Below are 21237 nucleotides of genomic sequence, written 5' to 3'. Positions count from 1 at the left end.
CAAAAGTGGACATTCTTGTCTTGCTCCTGATCTTAGGGATAAAGCTTCCAGTTTTCATCACTAAATATGATATTAGCTCTGGGGGAGGGGTTATAAATTCCCTTAATTATGTTAAGGAACTTTCCTTCCATTCCTAGGTTGTTGAGTGTTCTTATCATGAAAGAGTGTTGGATTTTGTCACATGCTTTTTCTATATCAATTCAGATGATCATGTGGGTTTTTTTCCTTCAATCTACTCAAATGATGAATTACATTGATTGATTTTCATGTATTGAACTAACCTTGCATTCCTAAGATAAATCCCACTTGAACATGGTGTATCATTCTTTTAACATGCTACTGGATTCAGTTTGATAGTATTTTGATGGGGATTTTTACATCTATATCCATAAAGAATATTGGTCTGTAGTTTTCTTTATTTGTGATGTCTATGTCTGGTTTTGATATCAGGGTAATGCTGTCCTCATAGAATGAGTTGGTAAGTGTTTCCTTCTTTTCTGTTTATTAAAAAAAAAAAATTGAGAAACATTGGCATTAATTCTCCCTTAAATGTTTAGTAGAATTCACCAATGAAGCCATTTGGCCCTGGACTCTTATTTGTTGAGAGGTTTTATATTACTGATTCAATCTTTTTACTTATTATGGATGCTCAGATCTTCTATTTCTTCTTGAGTCAGTTTTGGTAATGTGTGTGTTTCTAAGGGTTTATCAATTTCATGTACGTTATCCAATTTGTTGGTACACCATTGTTCATAGTATTCTATAAATAATAATACTTTTTATTTCTGTAAGTTTGGTAATACTGTCCCTTTCATTCCTGACTTTAGTAACTTGAGTTTTCTCTCTCTTATTTTTTAGTCAACTGGCTAATTTTATTGATCTTTTTAAAAAACGACCTTTTGGTTTTACTGACTCTATTGTTTTCCTATTCTTTATTTTGTTTATCTCCACTCTAATCTTTATAATTTCCTTCTTCGGTTAGCTTTGGGTTTAGTTTGCTCTTCTTGTCTTGTTCCTTAAGGTGTACATTTAGGTTATTGATTTGAGATTTTCTTCTTTTTAAACATAGGGTTTTACAGCTATAAATTTGCCTCTGAGCACTGTTTTCATTTTCCGTAAGTTTTGGTATCTTATGTTTTTATTTTTATTCATCTCAATGTATTTTATAATTTCCCTTGTGATTTCTTTTCTGTCCCATTACTAGTTTTAAAAAATGATGTTTAATTTCCACATATCTTTGAATTCTCTAGTTTCATTCAGTGATGGTGGTCAGGGAAGATACTTCGTATGACTTCAATCTCTTTAAGTATTGAGACTTGACTTGTGGCCTAACACATAGTCTATCCTGGAGAATGTCCCATGTACACTCAACAAAAAATGTGTATTCTGCTTTTTGGGGGTGGAGTGTTCTGTATTTCTGCTAGGTCTAGTTGGTGTATAGTATTGTTCAAGTCTTCTGTTTCCTTATTGGTTATCTGTTTAGTTGTTGTATTCATTATTGAAAGTGGGTTATTGAAGTCTCCAGTTATTATTGTAGAACAGCCTATTTCTCCTTTCAATTCTGTCAAATTGTGTATATGTTTATAATAATTATATCCTGCATATGTTATATCCCACATACTGACTTTGTTCTCAAAACTTAGACATTTTTATTTGCATTGGAGGTAACCTATTTCCTATGTGCCAAAATCTGTTCACTTTCAAGGTCACTTTTGGAGACTTTACAGTCTTTCATCAACATGGCTTCAGCTGCTTCTGCTTGGACCTATCTGGGGCTCCAGGTAGTCTGTCACCCTCCACAATCAGCTTGCCTCCCTGTACTTCCTCCCCAATTCTCTGGACAGCCTTTCTCATCTTTCTCTTCTACCTGCCTTTCTAAAGTGCATATTTAACACTGAAATAGTTACTTACGTGAATTTCCTGTTCAGGTTGATTCTTATCACAGATATTTCCACCACTAATACAAACATTTTATCTAATAGCTTTAAACACATGAATGGAAATATACCACATACGCACAAACCAAATATTAGGTTTTCACAGTGTGATCAATTGTGGTTATCATAAACATCATGGCTCAGAAGAAATTGTTCTTTGCTTATTTCTCATCTGAACCACAGGCAAGGTGGTTGGTTATGTTAATGCTATAATTGCTATAACTGTTCTAACATTTTAGCAATATATTATTTAATCAGTAGTCTCTAAATTATTGTGACTATGAATAAGACTTTGTTAGTATGTTTCATTTTATTTTGATCCTGAGAGAGTTTTTTTTTTTTTTATCTCTTTTTCTCAGAATGAAAACTAGCTCTGCTAATAACTCCATGATTACACTGTCAGATATAATAGATCCTACCACACATTCAGTGAGTGGCATGACAGAGAGATAGACATATTCTGGACTAGGGTGAGCTACAATGGGTTATTGTAGATGGTGATATCCCACCAAAAAAAATATAAATAAAAATTTTAAATCATGATTGGTTGATGAACAATAAATCCATTTAAATATATAGTTAAAACTAAATACTTGAGAGAATTATGTATAAAGAACACAAGTGTTTTAAACCTTCAAAATGTAAAAATAATATATAACCAACAAATCAGAAAGTGGGAAGAAAGGCTGTTTGAAGAAGTGTAAAGTTAGTCTTTATCTTATCTCCCTGTTGGCAGGGAGTCAACAGACACAGTGAGAGTGAAAATACAGGTTTAAAATGTACAGTTACATCATCCTCTTAATATTGTTCACAATCTTTTTTTAACTTACAGAACTCCTTTAGAAATGAGTGTCTCATCTGGTAAGGATATTTTTTTTCAACATGTAGGGGGCAATAGTCCAAACTCATTGGAATAGACACTTTCTCTACTTGGCATGCTGTGCTTTTGTTTTGGTTTTTAGTTTATTGGCTGCCTTATACATCATTATGATACACCAGAAAATACTGCTTCTGAAAAGGAGCTTACTTTTTTATATTTAAGCTAAATTTTTTTAGAGCAGTTTGAGATTCACAGAAAAATTAAGAAGAAAGTACAAGGAGTTCCCGTTTGCCCTCTACTCCCACACGTGCATAGCCTCCCTGATCGCAAATATCCCCAGCAGAGTGGTACATTTGTTACAATCAGTGAACCAATAATGATGCAGCATTATCACTCAAAGATCATAATTCACATTAATGTTCACTTTTGTATGTGGTAGAGACATTTTTAGCTCACATTCAGTAATGACTTCTGCTTCTTTCACTAGCTTAAAGTAACAATAAACATAATAATTTTTATTTAAAGTAACTAATTTTTATTTAAACATGCTTATATGAAATAATTTTTATAAAATAATTTCTGTCTTTCTTTCTTTTTGCATATAGTCATAGAAAAGTGTTCAGCTATTGTTAACACTGGTTGTTTTGAGTGGTGGAATTTGAAGAAATTACATTTTTCTATTTTGCCTGAATGTCCTATAATAAATGTGTTTCATCTCACAAAAATAAAATGTCATTGTTTAAAAAAAAACTAAAGAGAAAATTATACACCTTAGGGACCACTGATAAATATTTCCACAGTAAGTGTTAATGCTGATTTATAACATATTTGGCAGAATTGACTTAGAAAGCTATCTTGAAAAACAGCAGGAGACTTGAAAACAAAAGAGAAAGATATAGTAAACAATTCGGTTTAGGAAGATAAGAATAAGTGGGATAAATGGAATACTTCAAATGTTTATTTAGGCTAAAAATGGAAAGTATTTACATCAAACATAACCCATACTTAAGGCAGGTTAGACCAAGTCCCATAGTGTACTCGTCTGCTATGGCAGCAGTAACAAAACACCACAGACTGACTGTTTGGCTTAACCACATGGTGTTTGTCCAAAAGGCAGGTTATTAAGGTTGGAAGGTGTGTTTGTTGGTAGTCAACAAAAACTGAAGTTATGCTTGTGTTAATTTTAAAGAAAGTAGCCAATAAAAATCTAAATGTTTATTTATAAAACACGACAAAAACAAAGAAAGAGAGGAAGCTCTGAAGCTAAGGAATGAGTTTTAGTCTTAACTACCAGAACCTGTTATAACTCTAAAAAAAAAAAAAAAGAGAGAGAGACTCACAGCCAGGAACTCAGTAATTTACAATCAATTCAGGTAAACCAAATGATACAGCTTAAGAATTTTCATTATTTTTTCACACTTGATAATATTTTATAATTTTATATAATTTTCTAAAGTTATGTTTTCCAAACTTAAAACTAATTCAGTCATAAGTGATCCTAATATGTATTTCATATCGGCTAAAACAGCAATTCTCAGGCTTTTTGGTCTCAGGATTTCTTTATACCCTTAAAAATTGTTGAGAATCCCAAAGAATTTGCCTTAGAAAAATTTGGAAACACACACACACAAATACACAAATACTCCATAAGCCATTAAGGCAATATTATCAACATATGCCACGTAGCATCTAGAAAACTAATGTGCACTCATGCAAGAGAATGTAAGCACCAAAAGCAAATAACATATTAGTATTATTATGAAAATATAAACAACCTTGAAGACCTCCTGCAAGGGTTCCTTGGACTACATTTCAACTAGAGCTAAGCTAAAACAAGCTTGAAAGCTCAAAGATTATTCTTCTTTTATCCATTTGTGTGCCAAAAAATGTTAGGGAGGAGGAAAATGTAGAAAAAAGAAAAATGTGATTTGATTTATTTAGTTCCATTATTTTTCATTTAACAATTCTAGTTGGCAAAGCAACTGTGAATAAAAAGCTATTTACACTTTGAAAGAGAAACCTGCTTTTTTTTATTATATGTTCTTTTCCCCCACAAAGATCACTGCTGTACCTTGACATATCCAAAAATGCATGCATATAAGACATAAAAGCTTTTCACATAAATGGTCAGTTACCCCCAATATTTAGTTCCATCCTTGTCAATAAGAAAAAAATAGTTTAAGTGACATGTGAGGCATATGGTATAGTGCCTGGCAGAGTAGTAAACATTCAAATAATGACAGCTATTGCTGTTTGCTGTAAGTATTGAATACTGAGACTACAGGGGTAGCATAGCAGGATCACAAATTTTGTTGCCTATGAATTTCCCATTTAAATAAACGTACTTTTAATTCACAGTCCATTTTAATTAACTAATAGATAACTTGCATCCAGTAAACTTCCAGAAAGCAATGGATCCCACAACAGGCAGAATGCCCAGAAGGAAAGAGAGACTTATGCAGAGTCCAGTGGGTGGAATAACCTGGAGGCTCAAGACCTTTAAATACAAGCACAAGTAATGCCTTAAAGGTACATTCCTTACTGACAAGTCAGGTGGTTCTATAGTGTATTATTGATACTAATAATGCTTTTTGCTCAGAGTAGCAAAGGAATCTGGAAAAAGGTGTTTTGCTTTTCTCTTAAAAATTTAAGAATTTCTAGTGAAATTTTGCCTAATGTTCCACAAAAGTTCCTTGGAAAGGAGTCTGTAAATAAGACATCAAATGTTAGCATTCTGATCAAAATATTTTTGACCAATGTGCTATTTAAAATTATTTAAAGAGTTTTATTCTTAGAAAATGAATATTATGATATTATACAAAAGAACATCAGTAAGGTATTTTGGGATATTTCCTGATATGATTCACAATATTTTTTTAAAAAAATAATCAAAAGCTGCCTGAAAAGCTAGCCCTCTCCATTCCTACACAGTTCCTCTACTCTTTCCACCACCCCCCAAAACTGCTTTTATGACAGTCATCAGTGATCCACTGATTGATTCAAAGAACATTTAAAATTCTTACTCCACCTGACATCTTGAAGGAACGTGAAATTTTTGCTTCTTCCTCCCTCAAACTCTTCTGTTGGTTTCCATAGATTTTCTTTCCCCATGGACTGCATTCTGCCTCTTTTATTAGATTCTATTCTTTGGCCCACTCCTAAAAATGTGGTGTTCCCCAGATTCCATCTTGTGCTTGCTTCTCTATCCAACTCAACATCCTTCCCTAAAAAAATTTGATTCATTCCCATTGGCTTATCCATTGCTTGAAAGATGATGACTCCTAATCTGAATCCCACTTTAACTTCCTATGTTTCAAACCTGTGCTTCCAACTCATCTGTAAAACAGATTGAATCCAAACAAATCATCTTCACTTCCTTCTTTGCATTCCTTATGTAAGCAATGGCATCATCATCTACATTTACTGACATAAAATACCCAGTCATGTAACTCCTACTTAAGTCCCGTATTTAATTGATTAAAAATCCTATTGATCCTGCAACCAAAATACCTTCCAAATATTTTATATTACCATTATTTATGTCCAAGTCTAGCCCTTATTATCTATGTCCTAGACTATTAAAATAGACTGCAAACTGATCTCCTTGCCACTAACTTCTTTTAATCCTAGTCCATGAAAACCATATCATGTCATTCCCTTATTTGAGAACCCCTGTTGCCTTTCTATTGCTTATTGAATAAAATATAAATTCCTTAGAATGGCATAGAAGGCTCTTCACAACTGGGCCTTAGTTTATTTTTCAAGACTTACATCTAATCGAGAGATTAGAAACACTGGTCAAATCTAAACTGCAGATACTTGAATTTGTTTTGAGCTCATACAACAACATTTTTCAAATGAGAAAATTTTACATAAAAATCTAGATATCAAGCTCTTTTGAGAAATTTTAAGATGTGGCAATATTGAGCCCTCATTTTCTAATGGAAATCATCTGCTGGACCTGAAGTGTTAAATTATTCTTATACATTCTCACATGCTTTACATGGAATATTGCTCTCCATTTTGCCACAGTTTACCATCTAGCTCACTTAGACTCCTGTATGTTAGCTGTCTGTCTCCTAAAACTCCTTAACACCGCTTCCCTAGTCACCATCCACTCTCCCCACACTGCATTTCTTTCAAGTGATTTCAAGTAATTTGATGATTCTAAGTCTTCGTATATTCAGTCATCTTTATTTAAAATGCCCTCAAACAGATGTAGAGATAAACCATGTTCTTGGATTGGAAGAATCAATATTGTCAAAATGCAATCTACAGATTCAATTCAATCTCTATCAAATTACCAATAGCATTTTTCACAAAATTAGAACAAAAAATTTTATAATTTGTATGGAAACACAAAAGACCCCAAATAGCCAAAGCAAACTTGAGAAAGAAAAAATGAGCTGAAAGAATTGGGCTCCGTGACTTCAGACTATACTACAAAGCTACAGTAATCAAAACAGTATGGTACTGGCACAATAACAGATCAATGCAGCAGTATAGAAAGTCCAGAGATAAACCCACACACCTATGGTCACCTAATCTATGACAAAGGAGGGAAGAATATATAATGGAGAAAAGACACCCTCTTTGATAAGTGGTGCTGGGAAAACTGTACCGCTACATGTAAAAGAATGAAATTAAAACATTCTCTAACACCAAACACAAAAATAAACTCAGAATGGGTTAAAGGCCTAAATGGGGGCTTCCCTGGTGGCACAGTGGTTGAGAATCTGCCTGCCAATGCAGGGGACACGGGTTCGAGCCCTGGTCTGGGAAGATCCCACATGCTGCGGAGCAACTGGGCCCATGAGCCACAACTACTGACCCTGCGCGTCTGGAGCCTGTGCTCCGCAACAAGAGAGGCCGTGACAGTGAGAGGCCCACGCACCGTGATGAAGAGTGGCCCCCGCTTGCCGCAGCTAGAGAAAGCCCTCGCACAGAAACAAAGACCCAACACAGCCCAAAATAAATTAATTAATTAATTTGAAAAAAAAAAAAAAGACCTAAATGTAAGACAGGATACTATAAAACTCTTAGAGGAAACATAGGCAGAACATTCTCTGACATAAATTGCAAGCAGGATTTTTTTTGATACATCTCCTAGAGTAATAAAAATAAAAGCAAAAATAAACAAATGGGACCTATTTAAACTTAAAAACTTTTGCACAGCAAAGGAAACCATAAACAAAATGAAAAGACAACCCTCAGAATGGGAGAAAATATTTGCAAACAAAATGACCGACAAGAGATTAATCTCCAAAATATACAAACAGCTCATGCAGCTCAAAAAACCAAACAACCCAATCAGAAAAATGGATGGAAGACCTAAATAGACATTTCTCCAAAGAAGACATACAGATGGCCAAGTGACACATGAAAAGATGCTCAACATCACTAATTATCAGATAAATGAAAATCAAACCTACAATGAGGTATCACCTCACACTGGACAGAATATCCATCATCAAAAAATCTACAAACAATAAATGCTGGAGAGGGTGTGGAGAAAAGGGAACCCTCCTACACTGTTGGTAGGAACATAAATTGGTAGAACCACTATGGAGAACAGTATGGAGGTTCCTTTAAAAACTAAAAATAGAGCTACCATATGATCCAGCAATCCCATTCCTGGGTATATATCTGAAGAAAACCATAATTCAAAAAGATATATGTATCCCAATGTTCATTGCAGCACTATTTACAATAACCAGGGCATGGAAGCAACCTAAGTGTCCATCGACAGAGGAATGGATAAACAAGATGTGGTGTGTATATATATATATATATATATATATATATATATATATATATATATAAAGGAATATTACTCAGCCATAAAAAAGAACAAAATAATGCCATTTTCAGTGACATGGTTGGACCTAGAGATTTTCATACTGAGTGAAGTAAGTCAGACAAAGACAAATATCATATGATATCGCTTATATGTGGAATCTAAAAAAATGGTACAAATGAACTTATTTACAAAACAGAAATAGAGTCACAGATGTAGAAAACAAACTTATGGTTACCAAGGGAAAAAGGGGTAGGGGGGACTTCCCTGGTGGTGCAGTGGTTAAGAATCCGCCTGCCAATGCAGGGGACACGGGTTCGAGCCCTGGTCCGGGAAGATCCCACATGCCGCGGAGCAACTAAGCCCGTGAGCCACAACTACTGAGCCTGCGTGCCACAACTACTGAAGCCGGTGCGCCTAGAATCCGTGCTCCACAACAAGAGAAGCCACCGCAATGAGAAGCCCGCGCACTGAAATGAAGAGTAGACCCCACTCACTGCAACTAAAGAAAGCCCGCACATAGCAATGAAGACCCAACACAGCCAAAAAAAAAAAAAAGTAATTTTAAATAAATAAATAAATAAAAGGAAGTAACACCTAAATATTGGTATATAAGAAAATTTGAATTTGTATATGCTGAAAAAATTCATTTAAAAAAAAGGGGTAGGGGAAGGGATAAATTGGGAGATTGGGATTGACATATACACACTACTATATATAAAATACATAACTAATAATAACCTGTATAGCGCAGGGAACTCTACTCAGTACTCTGTAATGACCTATATGGGAACAAAATCTTAAAAAAGAGTGGATATATGTATATGTATAATTGATTCACTCTTCTGTACACCTGAAACTAATACAACATTGTAAATCGACTATACTCCAATAAAAATTAACTGAAAGTAAAATAAAATGCCCTCTTTTTACTTTGACAGCCTAATTAACTTTTTAAACTCTTATCTATCCTCCAGGCCTCATTCAAATTTTATCCCTTGTATAAAGTACTCTCTAAATTCTCCCCACTCCCATTTACCATTTAAGGGTCACTGTTTCTTCTATAATTCTGTAATTCTTTTACAGCAACCAACAGGAGAATTGGCAACACAATAACTAGAAATAATAGGATAGTACCAAAACCACCATAAAATAACATAAGGTTAACAAGGTTAAAAAGGGAAAAGAGGAAACAGAAAATAAAATGAAAGAACTGAACTTTTAAAATGAAAAATACAATTATTGCATTAAATCTCAGTGGGTGGATTAAAAAGCAGATTAGACACAATTGAAAAGAAAAATTCTAAAGTGGTAACATAACCTGATAATTAAAATGCATTGTCAGAATGCACTAAGAATTGATAAACAGATAAAAAATTAAAGTGGAAAATTGTTCTGAGAAAATCAACCTCAGTCCAATAATAAGACATAAGGCAAAGTAAAACATGAAAGAGGGAATAAAGTAAATGGAAGACAGAATGAAAAAATTCAATGTAAGTCAATTAGAATTTCCTGAGGAGATAACCGAGTACATAAATAGGTGATGACTTGTTTGGTAAGAAGTTTTGATAATCAGATCAGTTGCTGCAAGCCTACTCACCTATGGTTAGACTCTTATTCCCATACAACTGTAAAACAAAGCAGGTCACATAAGATACATTGTTGCCTACCCAGTGGCATGTGCTCTGGACAGTCACTTTCCTGTTAATCTGAGATTCATACTCAGTGATGCAATCTCCTTCTGGGGCTCAGAAAATCTGTGCTGCTGGCTTCCCTGCAAGTGCTTTGCACACTGAAGTTTTATTCTTCCCCAGAAGAAGGGTCACCTCTGGAGATGCTGTAGGTGAGGACAGAAAAAAATTGTTCAAGTTTAATATTAAAAAAGCAACAAAGTTTTATCCATGAATATTTATTAAGGATCTACTTATAGTGCATGTTGGTTAAGGGCATGGGCTCTGGAGTTAGATTATCTGGGTCCAAATTCTGCCACAACTGTTTCCTAACTGTGTAGCCTTGAACAAGTTTCTGTGCTTACCAAATAAAAGAATGATACTAATTTGTAATGTATTAATTATGTAACAGTAGGAAACAAAAATTCTGCCAATTACTCATGACATATTCTCTACTGTAAGAGGCATCTTGTGCTGGTATATCCTCCATATTCTCCTCCAGATCAGTCTCCAATCTCTTCTGCCATTCTCTGGGTCCTAAGAGGCTGACTTATTGGAGGAATTGGCAGTAAATGTAGGTCAGAGGTGGGAGGAAAGTGAGGTCAGGGTATTATATCTTTCCTGTGGTGGTGTCAGGGTTTGCCTATATACCACTACAACAGCCATAGTCCTCTAGGCAGCTCTCTCAAAACCACTGCTTTCTTCAGGTTCCTTCATCGTGTAACTTCAGGCCAAGGAGCAGAATGTCTTCCAGAGGGTGCAAGCCACCAGGTCCTTCATTATCTCATATTGGTTAGGGAAACCACATCTTTTTAAAGCATGCATACTTTTATAAAACTCTCCTCAAGTTACTCAAAGTCTGCTGTTTGTTTACTGCTGCTGCTCTGACTGATACACATCCCACTTTGGAGATATTAAAATGTGAAAAAAATATTGCAGCTAAGATATAGTGAAACATATCACTTAGCTTCTCTGTGCCTCAGTTTCATTTCTCTTAAATAGGAATAATATTCCTCTTAGAATTATTATGACTAAATGCACTAATGCATGTAGAGTACTTAGAAGAGCATGTAGCATGTAATAAGTTCTCAATAAATATCATCATTAGTGTATTTAAAACATTGTGATAGGTGCCATGAATTATACAAAGATGGGTAAAAGACAAAGCATCCTGGTCATCTTAGTAAGTGACAGCTTTAAGTCAGTTATTTTGACCTAAAGCCCAGTATTCTTCTATCAAAACTTCCTTGATAATCCAAAATAACTGGAAAGAAGATCACTCTACCTTAGTGCAAAAGCACTTTTAAAACACTTTTTAGAATAAATGGTGTTATTAGTTTTAATTATGTACAGTAACACAATGTAATAATTAAAATGCATTGTCAGAATGCACTAAGAATTGATAAAAAGATAAGAAATTAAAATTATCTTGAATGTAAAAATGGTAGTTATTTATAAATAAATAGATTCTTCAAAAGATTAGATAGAAAAGAGATTAGAAAACTAATCTTCATTGAGCATCCACTATGTGAGAGGCACTTCAAGACTGAGTACTTACAAACTGTCTAACAGGAAGAAACGGCTGTCCCGGTTGTACAGATGAGGAATCTACCTCTGAAGGGCAGAGCAGAGACTCAAACCCAAAGCTTCCACAGACAGCAGGGGGGAGCACAGGGAACAACCATGACTTTTCTATATCACACTGCCTCTGGAATGCTTCAAAAAATAAAAATCCCCTAACATGGCTTAAATAACACATACCCACTTATAAGGAGATGTACGTTTATGTGTGAGTTTGTTCTTAGACTCCTTTTTGGGGTTTCTGTTTGTTTCTTTGTTTTTGCAAATGGCACAAAGATGCAGTCTAAGAATTATCACAGGTGTCTTTTTTCAAAAAACACGACTTCTTTAAAGCCTTGCTACTGATTATGATCTACAGACCAACAGCAGCAGTCTCACCTGGAAGCTTGTTAGAAATGCAGAACATTAGGCACCCAGACAAGGACTGTTATAAAATTGCTAGCCAAGGAAACTAGAAAGAGAAGAATAAAACTGAGCATTTTCAAAGACAGAAAAATTCTAGTGGAAAACAATCTAAAGTATCTTTCTCATCATGGTTTCCTCTACTTCACTCCAATACCTTTCACTCTTCCCTCCACTACTCCCAACAGACTTACCAGCTGTGAAAGGGAGAAAAATTGTGAAAAGTATCCCAAAAGCTGAAGACATATTCTGAAGGGGGTCCCCGCCTTCTTTTTTTTTTTTCCTATCCCTACCTCTCTGTTTTCCTTCCACCATACCATTACCTAGCTGTGGTCTTTTTCTTCTCCTGATCGCTCCCATAAGCACTGATGAGAAATCCCCTACTGTCTTACTCCACTGTATTTCTGGCTCGTGAGCAATTTAAGAAGAAGCATTCCCTGTTTGGAGAGTTGAGGTGATAATGACTGAACTTCCTGGTTTGTGCTTTTATACATTTATTTCTCTCCAGCGAAGCATATATATTTGACCCACTATTCAGATCCAATGGTAATCACTTGAGTTATATCCCAGATAATGTTAAAATGATTCTTGGGGCTTCCCTGGTGTCACAGTGGTTAAGAATCTGCCTGCCAGTGCAGGGGACACGGGTTCGAGCCCTGGTCCAGGAAGTTCCCACATGCCGTGGAGCAACTAAGCCCATGCACCACAACTACTGAGCCCATGAGCCACAACTACTGAGCCCGTGTGCCACAACTACGGAAGCCCACGTGCCTAGAGCCCGTGCTCCCAACAAGAGAAGCCACCACAATGAGAAGCCTGTGCACCGCAACAAAGAGTAGCTGCAACCAGAGAAAAGCCCGCGTGCAGCAATGAAGACCCAACACAGCCAAAAATAAAATAAAATAGATAAATTTATTTTAAAAAATGATTCTTATGAAGTATGTATCAGTATATTCTTTTTTTTAAATTAATTAATTTATTTATTTATTAATTTATTTATTTTTGGCTGCGTTGGGTCTTCGCTGCTGTGCACGGGCTTTCTCTAGTTGCGGCGAGTGGGGGCTACTCTTACTTGCAGTGCGCGGGCTTCTCATTACAGTGGCTTCTCTTGTTGCAGAGCACAGGGGCTAGGTGCACAGGCTTCAGTAGTTGTGGCTCGCGGGCTCTAGAGCACAGGCTCAGTAGTTGTGGCGCACGGGCTTCGTTGCTCCGTGGCATGTGGGATCTTCCCGGACCAGTGCTCGAACCCATGTCCCCTGCATTGCAGGCGGATTCTTAACCACTGCACCATCAGGGAAGTCCCAGTATATTCATTTTTATAAATAAAGAAGTAGAGAAGTTAAGTAACTTATCCTAACTTGATTAATGACAGAGCTATATAACCCGGATAGAAACCGTGATCTTTTCATGGATAGTTTTCCTTCCCTTGCATTGTATTGTGTGTGTGTGAGTGTGTGCATGTGTCTGTGTGTGTCTATATATATTTGGTAATTTGTTGTGTCGTTTATGAGAGACGACAAACATGATCTCTTCCTCTAGAAGTATGCACTTTAATACAAAAAACACTGAGGCAGAGAGTATTTAAAAGTAAAACACTCCAAAAAACCATAATACAAATAGTTCTCCACTCATATGACCCCCTTCCAAGTAAAAAGCTTGGGCTGGGGCTAGAGGTCAGTCTGCATTCAGGAATTAAAGCCCAGCTGGGGAAATTTTACTTTGATCCATCCAAGAAATCCTATGCACAAGCCCTGGACTTCTGTCTTCCACAGGTGAGGAGGGGACCAGGTACCATGATAATGCTGCAGCTGGCATTTCTGAGGCACCTCCAACCTGGCTCCAGCGCAGCTGCCCCCTTGCTGTTTCTGAACATGGCCCTAGTGGAATGTCATCCCTGCCACAAAGTAACAGAGGACACCACTGCCCACTGCACAAGCTCAGACCTTTTGTGGGAGAGGCCAGGTCCTCCTTGCCTCCACCCGACCTGCCTAAACATTCACCCTTACACTTTCACACCCTGCTGATGATGTTACCCTCTTCTACTTCATAATTTCCACTTTATTTCTTTTTTCTTCTTTATTCTGTTTGTTTCTGGCTAAGCCTTTTTAGGATATGCTGTCTTCTGCCACAAAATAGAGGGTGGCGGGGTAGGGGAATCAATCTGCAGATTCAATGCAATGTTAACCTGGGTTTTCTATGTGGAAGGAGACAGTGAAGACTGAGGGGCTGGACTGGTAGGCAGAAGTTTCTGCTTATAAATTCTCCTCACATCTTCTTGAACAGATGATAATCCTTCCCTTTGGGTTTGTTCTATTAACAAATGATTAACATAGGTTTCAGTTTGATTATCCAAAGGAACGATTAATGAAAACTTCTTGTGAAAAACATCAGGATCAGCTTCTTGTCACCAGATAGATAATTCCTCTACATATTTGAAGATGAAAGTTGGGATTCTTTTAATTGGTGAACTTTATTACTGTCAATATCTTGGTTACTGTCAATATAGTATAATTTAGCAGAATGTTATCATTGGGGTAAACTGAGAATGGTGCACAGGGATCTCTTGTGTTATTTCTTACACTTACATGTGAATCTATAATTATTTAATTATTTCCATTAAAAAAATTGAAAGTCAGGTGTGGCTGAGGGAGGAGAATCTCCCTGAAGGTTATAGTCAAAGCGTTTATTAAGACTGACCTGTGAGACATGGACTGAAGGAAGATGGCACGCTTCTCTTCCAGTGTGATTTTGATCATGGCCTTTTCCAGAGCATTTGAACTAGTTGCTGGATTGGGCCACCGTGAACTTGCCCATCCATCACGGGGAGACCTGGCCTTCAGAGATGACGGCCTTCAGTCCTGGGAGGAGCCTGCAATTCATCATCAGCCTTCCCAGTTTGTACCATCCATGGGAATCCAGGACAGTAAGGAGCTAAACAGAACCTGCTGTCTGTATGGGGAAACCTGCATCCCGGGGTCCTTTTTGCCTGCCCTCCCTCTTTCTATGGACGGAACTGTGAGCATGACTTGCACAAAGAGAACTGTGGACCTGTGCCCCGTCACACCTGGTTGCCCAGGAAGTGTTCCATGTGTAAGTGCTGGCATGGCCAGCTTTGCTGCCTTCCTCAGTCATTCCTATCTGGTTGTGGTGGACGACCACCTCACAGCTTCTGGGACTCCAGAATTAACACTGTCTGCATGTGCTCTTATGCTACCTGGCATCTGCCTTGCTGTACAAAGTTATAATTAACCCATATTTGCATGCAACATTTGTCATGCAAATTTCATGACCTGTAAATGCTGTCCTTCCAACGTCCCACCTGAGAGATGATGATTTGTTAGTTGCCTTTAAATAGTGAATAGATTTCCCTAACACAGTGAAATAGTGAATAGATGGTCCCTAACATTTCCTTAAAGTACCAACTACTTTCCTCTGCCCTGCCCTCTCCAAAAAACTACTTAAAAAAAAAAGTAACCCATATCTTGTGCCCAAGTCCTATGTTTCTTGATACATGTAACTCTAGCAATGGCTTATTAATAGTTTCCTTTAAACAATTGAATTCTATCTTCAGATTATTAAAGGTTACTCCCAGTGTGGAACTGAGTATAAAGCACTGAATAGAGTTGATCAAAATCAATTAAGATAATATCTTGAAAAGGAAAGGAAAGGAAGTATCTGTAAAGGGAGCAAAGGAGAAGACAGGGGCAGATATCAGAGGTGAGAGACAGGGTGCTGGAGAAACTGAAGTGTGCATGTGTCCCTAGGAGACTAGACATTAAAGTGGGAACAAATGAGAAAGAGTTGAGAAAATAAAATGGATTACTTGGTTGATCGGATGGGTATAGAGAAGCAAGTTAAAAAGCTAAGTTGAAGGACAAGTTTCTATCATCTGTAGGAAGCTGTATAAGACAAGGGCACCTGTTTTCTCAAGGATTTGAAAAGAGAATAAAGTCTCCTTGAAAAAAAATTCTATGTAAATTCCCCCAATGTATTAAGAGTGCTTAATACATTATGATTTCTCCATACTATGCAATTATTTTAACGGTGGTAAAAGATAAAATGTTCACAATATATTTAATTATAAACGAGATGATAAAACTATACATTGTAAAGCCCATTTTAAAAATATGTATCTGGTGTGTATCTGGTGTGCCTAGTAAAAGTGGGAAGTACGCTGAAAAAAAAAATTGAAACTGGGGTCTATATCTCGAATCTAGATGTTAGTAAATTTAGGATAATAGAAAGGAAGTTGGTTGCAAACTTACAGACCTTACTGGCCTAATTTCAGAAGCTGCAACACATGGATGGAATAAAATAATTTGAGGTATTATTATATACATGATCCATCCATAAGGGATACCTCTAATTAATTAGGATATTCTGTAGTTCATCACTACACCTAAGTTTTAGTGGAATTCACACCCTTTCAAAATTGTTCTTTAGTATCTCTGACAGAGATTTAATATAGTATTTGGGAGTTGGTGGTTGTCATTTCTAACATCAGGCATAGGAAGTTTTTTAAAAACAAACCCATCACCTCACATGGTACCTTTCTTTGTATACTTGAAATTAGCAAGTTTCGAGTATACAATATAGTATCATTAACTATAGTCACCACGCTGTACATTAGATTCCCAGAACTTATTCATCTTATAATTGAAAGTGTGTACCCTTTGACCAGCATTTCTCCATTTCCCCAACATCCCAACCCCTGATAATCACCATTCTACTCTGTTTCTATGATTTTGACTTTTTTTCCCTTAGATTCCACATATAAGTGATACCATGCAACATTCGTCTTTCTCTCTCCGGCCTACTTCACTTAGCATAATACCTTCCAGCTTCATCCATATTGTCACAGATGATAGGATTTCCTTTCTTTTTAAAGGCTGAATAATAATCCATTACATGTATATACCACATTTTCTTGATCCATTCATCCGCCAACACACTCTTAGGTTATTTCCATACCTTGGCTATTATGAATAATGCTTCAGTGAAAATGAAAGTACAGATATCTCTTCAAGATAATAGTTTCATTTCCTTTGGATATATACTTAGAAGTAGGATTAGTGAATCATGTGGTAGTTCTAGTTTTAATTTCTTGAGGAATCTCCATACTGTTTTACATAGTGGTTTACCAGTTTACATTCCCACCAACAGTGCACAAGGGTTCCCTTTTCTTCACATCCTTGCCAGCATTTGTTACCTCTTTTCTTGTTGATGATAGCCATCCTAAAAGGTACAAAGTGATAGCTCATCATGACTTTGATTCACATCTCCTTGATGACTAGTGATGTTGAGCACCTTTTCGTGTACTTGTTGGCCATTTATATGTCTTCTTTGGAAAAATGTCTACTCATGTCCTTTGTCCAGTTTTAAATTAGAGTATTTGGTTTTGTTTTGTTTTGTTTTATTTTTGCTATTGGGTTGTATGAGTTCCTTATATATTTTGGATATTGACCTCCTATAGATATATGGTTTGCAAATATTTTGTTCCATTTTATAGGTTGCCTTTTCATTTTTTAGTGAGGCATAATTAACTCATATAACATTATATTAGTTTCAGGTGTACAACATAATGATTTGTTACTTGAATATATTATAAAATGATTATCACAATAAGTCCAGGTAACACATGTCACCACACAGTTACAATTTTTTTCCTTATGATGAGAACTTTTAAGATTTACTCTATTGGCATCTTTCAAATGTGCAACACAGGGTATCATTAACTATAGTCACCATGCTGTACATTATATCCCCATGACTTATTTATTTTATAACTGGAAGTTTGTACCTTTTGACTCCCATCACCCATTTCACCCATCCCCTACCCCCCATCTCTGGCAACCACCAGTCTATCCTCTGTATCTGTGAACTTGTTTGGGGGTTTTTTGTTTGTTTTTTTTTGTTTTGTTTTGTTTTAGATTCTACATAAGTGAGTTCATATGGTATTTATCTTTCTTTGTCTGACTTATTCCACTCAGCATAATGCCCTCAAAGTCCACCCATGTTGTCACAAATAGCAAGATTTCATTCTTTTTTTATGGCTGAATTATAGTCCATTGTAGGTATTTACCACATTTTCTTTATCCATGCATCCACCAATGGACACTTAGATTGTTTCCATGTCTTGACTATTGTAAATAATCAATCCAGCAAAGCAGAGTAAAAGAAAAAATAAAACAGAGCTGGGGGAGGAAACATAGTAAATGAGACATGTAAAGTAAGATTGTAGAAATATGGCCAAATATGTAAGTAATCACAACAGATGTGAATGGTTTAAATTCTCTTATTAAAAGTTTAAATTCGCCCTCACACTGGTCAGAATGTCCATCATCAAAAAATCTACAAACAATAAATGCTGGAGAGGATGTGGAGAAAAGGGAACCCTCCTACACTGTTGGTGGGAATGTAAATTGGTACAGCCTCTATGGAGAACAGTATGGAGGTTCCTTAAAAAACTAAAAATGGAATTACCATATGACCCAGCAATCCCACTCCTAGGCATATACCCTGAGAAAACCATAATTCAAAAAGATACATGCACCACAATGTTCATTGCAGCACCATTTACAATAGCCAGGACATGGAAGCAACCTAAATGTCCATCAACATAGGAATGGATAAAGAAGATGTGGTACATATATACACAAAATATCATGTGTCAGGTGTCATCATTAGTTTTACATCCAAAATAGACTAAAAATCCTTTTAAGGATAAAGCCTAGAGGAACCAAAATGTCTTCAGGGAGACAAACATATTAACAAAGCAAAATAGCTGTCTTAAACGTTTCAAATGGCACAATTAAAGAATGAAACGGATTTTGTTTTAATTTCTACCATGTTCAAAATTTTTAATTTTCAGTATCATTTTTTCCTGTTATGGAGTAAATAGACATATTTTTCAAAATTAAAACATATATTTAATAATATTAAAAATGATTAATAAACACATTCCCAATATATTATTCCATAGAAAAATGTAGAAAAGGGTCATGTCATCCCATGGCTATTCCCTTAGCACATATCATATTTTATAAATATCCCAAGTCCTCCATAATGCATATTTAGCTGGTTATAAAAATTTGTTATTTGATAAATGCATCACAATAAAGTGCACACCATAAAAATACACATTTCCAATTTATCACATCTGCAAAACTATTAGGGATTAGATAGCAATACCTCTATAGAGATATAAGTTCAGAAGAAGCTAATGTCCTCACATGTCTGTCCTCCCTCTCTCCCTCCCTCCATCCCTCTCTCCCTCTCCCTCTCTCTCTCTCTCTCTCACACACACACACACACACACACAAGCATGAAAGAAAAATATAAATTCAGTTTTATTAAATAGTGAAATTCTTATTATAATCTTATATCATATTAGCTAACAGTAGGTTGGCATTTTACGGATATTAAAATAACAGAAAAGGCACATTCAAACAGGGTTGGAAGGGATGTAAATTGACACAGTTTGACGTATTAGTCAATAAAAGAAATGCACAAACCCTTTGACCTGGCAATTTCACTCAAGGAAATTATCTTACAGATATATTCAAACACATACAAAGAGATATAGTCACAAGAAACATTCTATGTAGTATTGTTTATAATAGCAAAACAAACAAAACAATCTAAATGTCACTCAAGGAAATTATCTTACAAATATATTCAAACACAAAGAGATATAGTCACAAGAAACATTCTATGTAGTATTGTTTATAATAGCAAAACAAACAAAACTTAATCTAAATGTCCACCACTAGAGTTGTGGTTAATTAAATTAAATTCCATTACATACAATGGAATTTTTTGTAACCATTAGGAAGAATGAGGTAGTTCTGCTTGTGTTGATATAAAAGATCTTCAGGATATATTATATTATTAGCTTTCTGTAAGTACAGAACAAAACTATGGTATGTTCCCATTTGTGTCTTGACAAGGATATGTGTATGTATATGTAAATGGACATATAAGTGTACACATATACCATGCACATATAGATATGACATATGCACATAGAAATTTTCTAGAAGATTACATAAAAACTGTTGGTTAATTGTTCCTTCTGTGGAGTTACTTGAGGTAACTCAGTTTTCATCATCTACTGTATTGAACAATTTGAATATTTTATCATGAGCATGAGCTTTCTTTGTAATAATATCAGTTCTTCAAAGAACTACCTAGTAACAGCTAAAATTCTAAAATTTCAAATGTATAAGGATATGAATGCAAATCCTCTAGAATGTCTCTGTCTTCTAAGAATCTTTGAAAAGCTAATTTCAAAATAGTTCTTCCATTCCAGAACTCCAAGAAAATCAAAACAGTATCTGTACTGTATCTTGATTCATTTGTCCTGGTGCTACACTTCAGGAACATATACAGTATGGAGACTCATCCCATCAACTTCACTTTGTAACACCTTAGACAACTTCACCCTGTTTGTAGTATCATAAAGTGGATTGTTCTTCTCTGTGTAGCTGGCATAAGGCTGCATTTCATCCTAAGAAATAACCCAAAGTTAAAATCAATTCAAAAAAGCCAGAAATCAGTAACCACCTATGTTTTTCTAACAAGGGCCCACAGCTTTAGTGTCTACCAATAGTAGTCTCTGGGCTTACATGAACATAAGAGCAAGACTTTTCTAATATTTTATCAAAAAATTATTGATTATTTAAGTCTCAGTGTGACATGATAACAGCTGTCTGAAAGTAGGAGTGGAGAAGAATGGAGTGATATGAGAAGTATTTCAGAGGAGAGTGTCAAAGACTTAGTAAGCTATTGGCTATAAGAGATTATAGAGCTGGATAGGTTTTAAGCTTGGATAAGAGAGAAATGATGATGTTATTGAAAAAAGGAAGTCAAGAATTAGAGATGGGGCTTCCCTGGTGGCGCAGTGGTTGAGAATCTGCCTGCCAATGCAGGAGACACGGGTTCAAGCCCTGGTCTGGGAAGATCCCACATGCCGCGGAGCGACTGGGCCCGTGAGCCACAACTACTGAGCCTGTGCGTCTGGAGCCTGTG

General features: G+C 36.0%; 1 protein-coding gene and 1 pseudogene across 1 annotated transcript in view; one reads left to right on the top strand and one right to left on the bottom strand.

Annotated features, from left to right (window-relative positions):
• LOC132364852 (cell surface glycoprotein CD200 receptor 1-like) overlaps positions 1-21237 on the bottom strand; it is a 105922-nt gene that overhangs the window by 13963 nt on the left and 70722 nt on the right. The gene's annotated exons all lie outside the window — the stretch shown is intronic.
• LOC132365089 (teratocarcinoma-derived growth factor 1-like) lies at positions 14914-15456 on the top strand (annotated as a pseudogene).

Source organism: Balaenoptera ricei, chromosome 4 (assembly GCF_028023285.1).
Source record: "Balaenoptera ricei isolate mBalRic1 chromosome 4, mBalRic1.hap2, whole genome shotgun sequence".
NCBI lineage: Eukaryota > Metazoa > Chordata > Mammalia > Artiodactyla > Balaenopteridae > Balaenoptera > Balaenoptera ricei.
The sequence above is the reverse complement of the archived record's forward strand: the minus strand, read 5'-3'. Positions and strand labels throughout refer to the sequence as shown.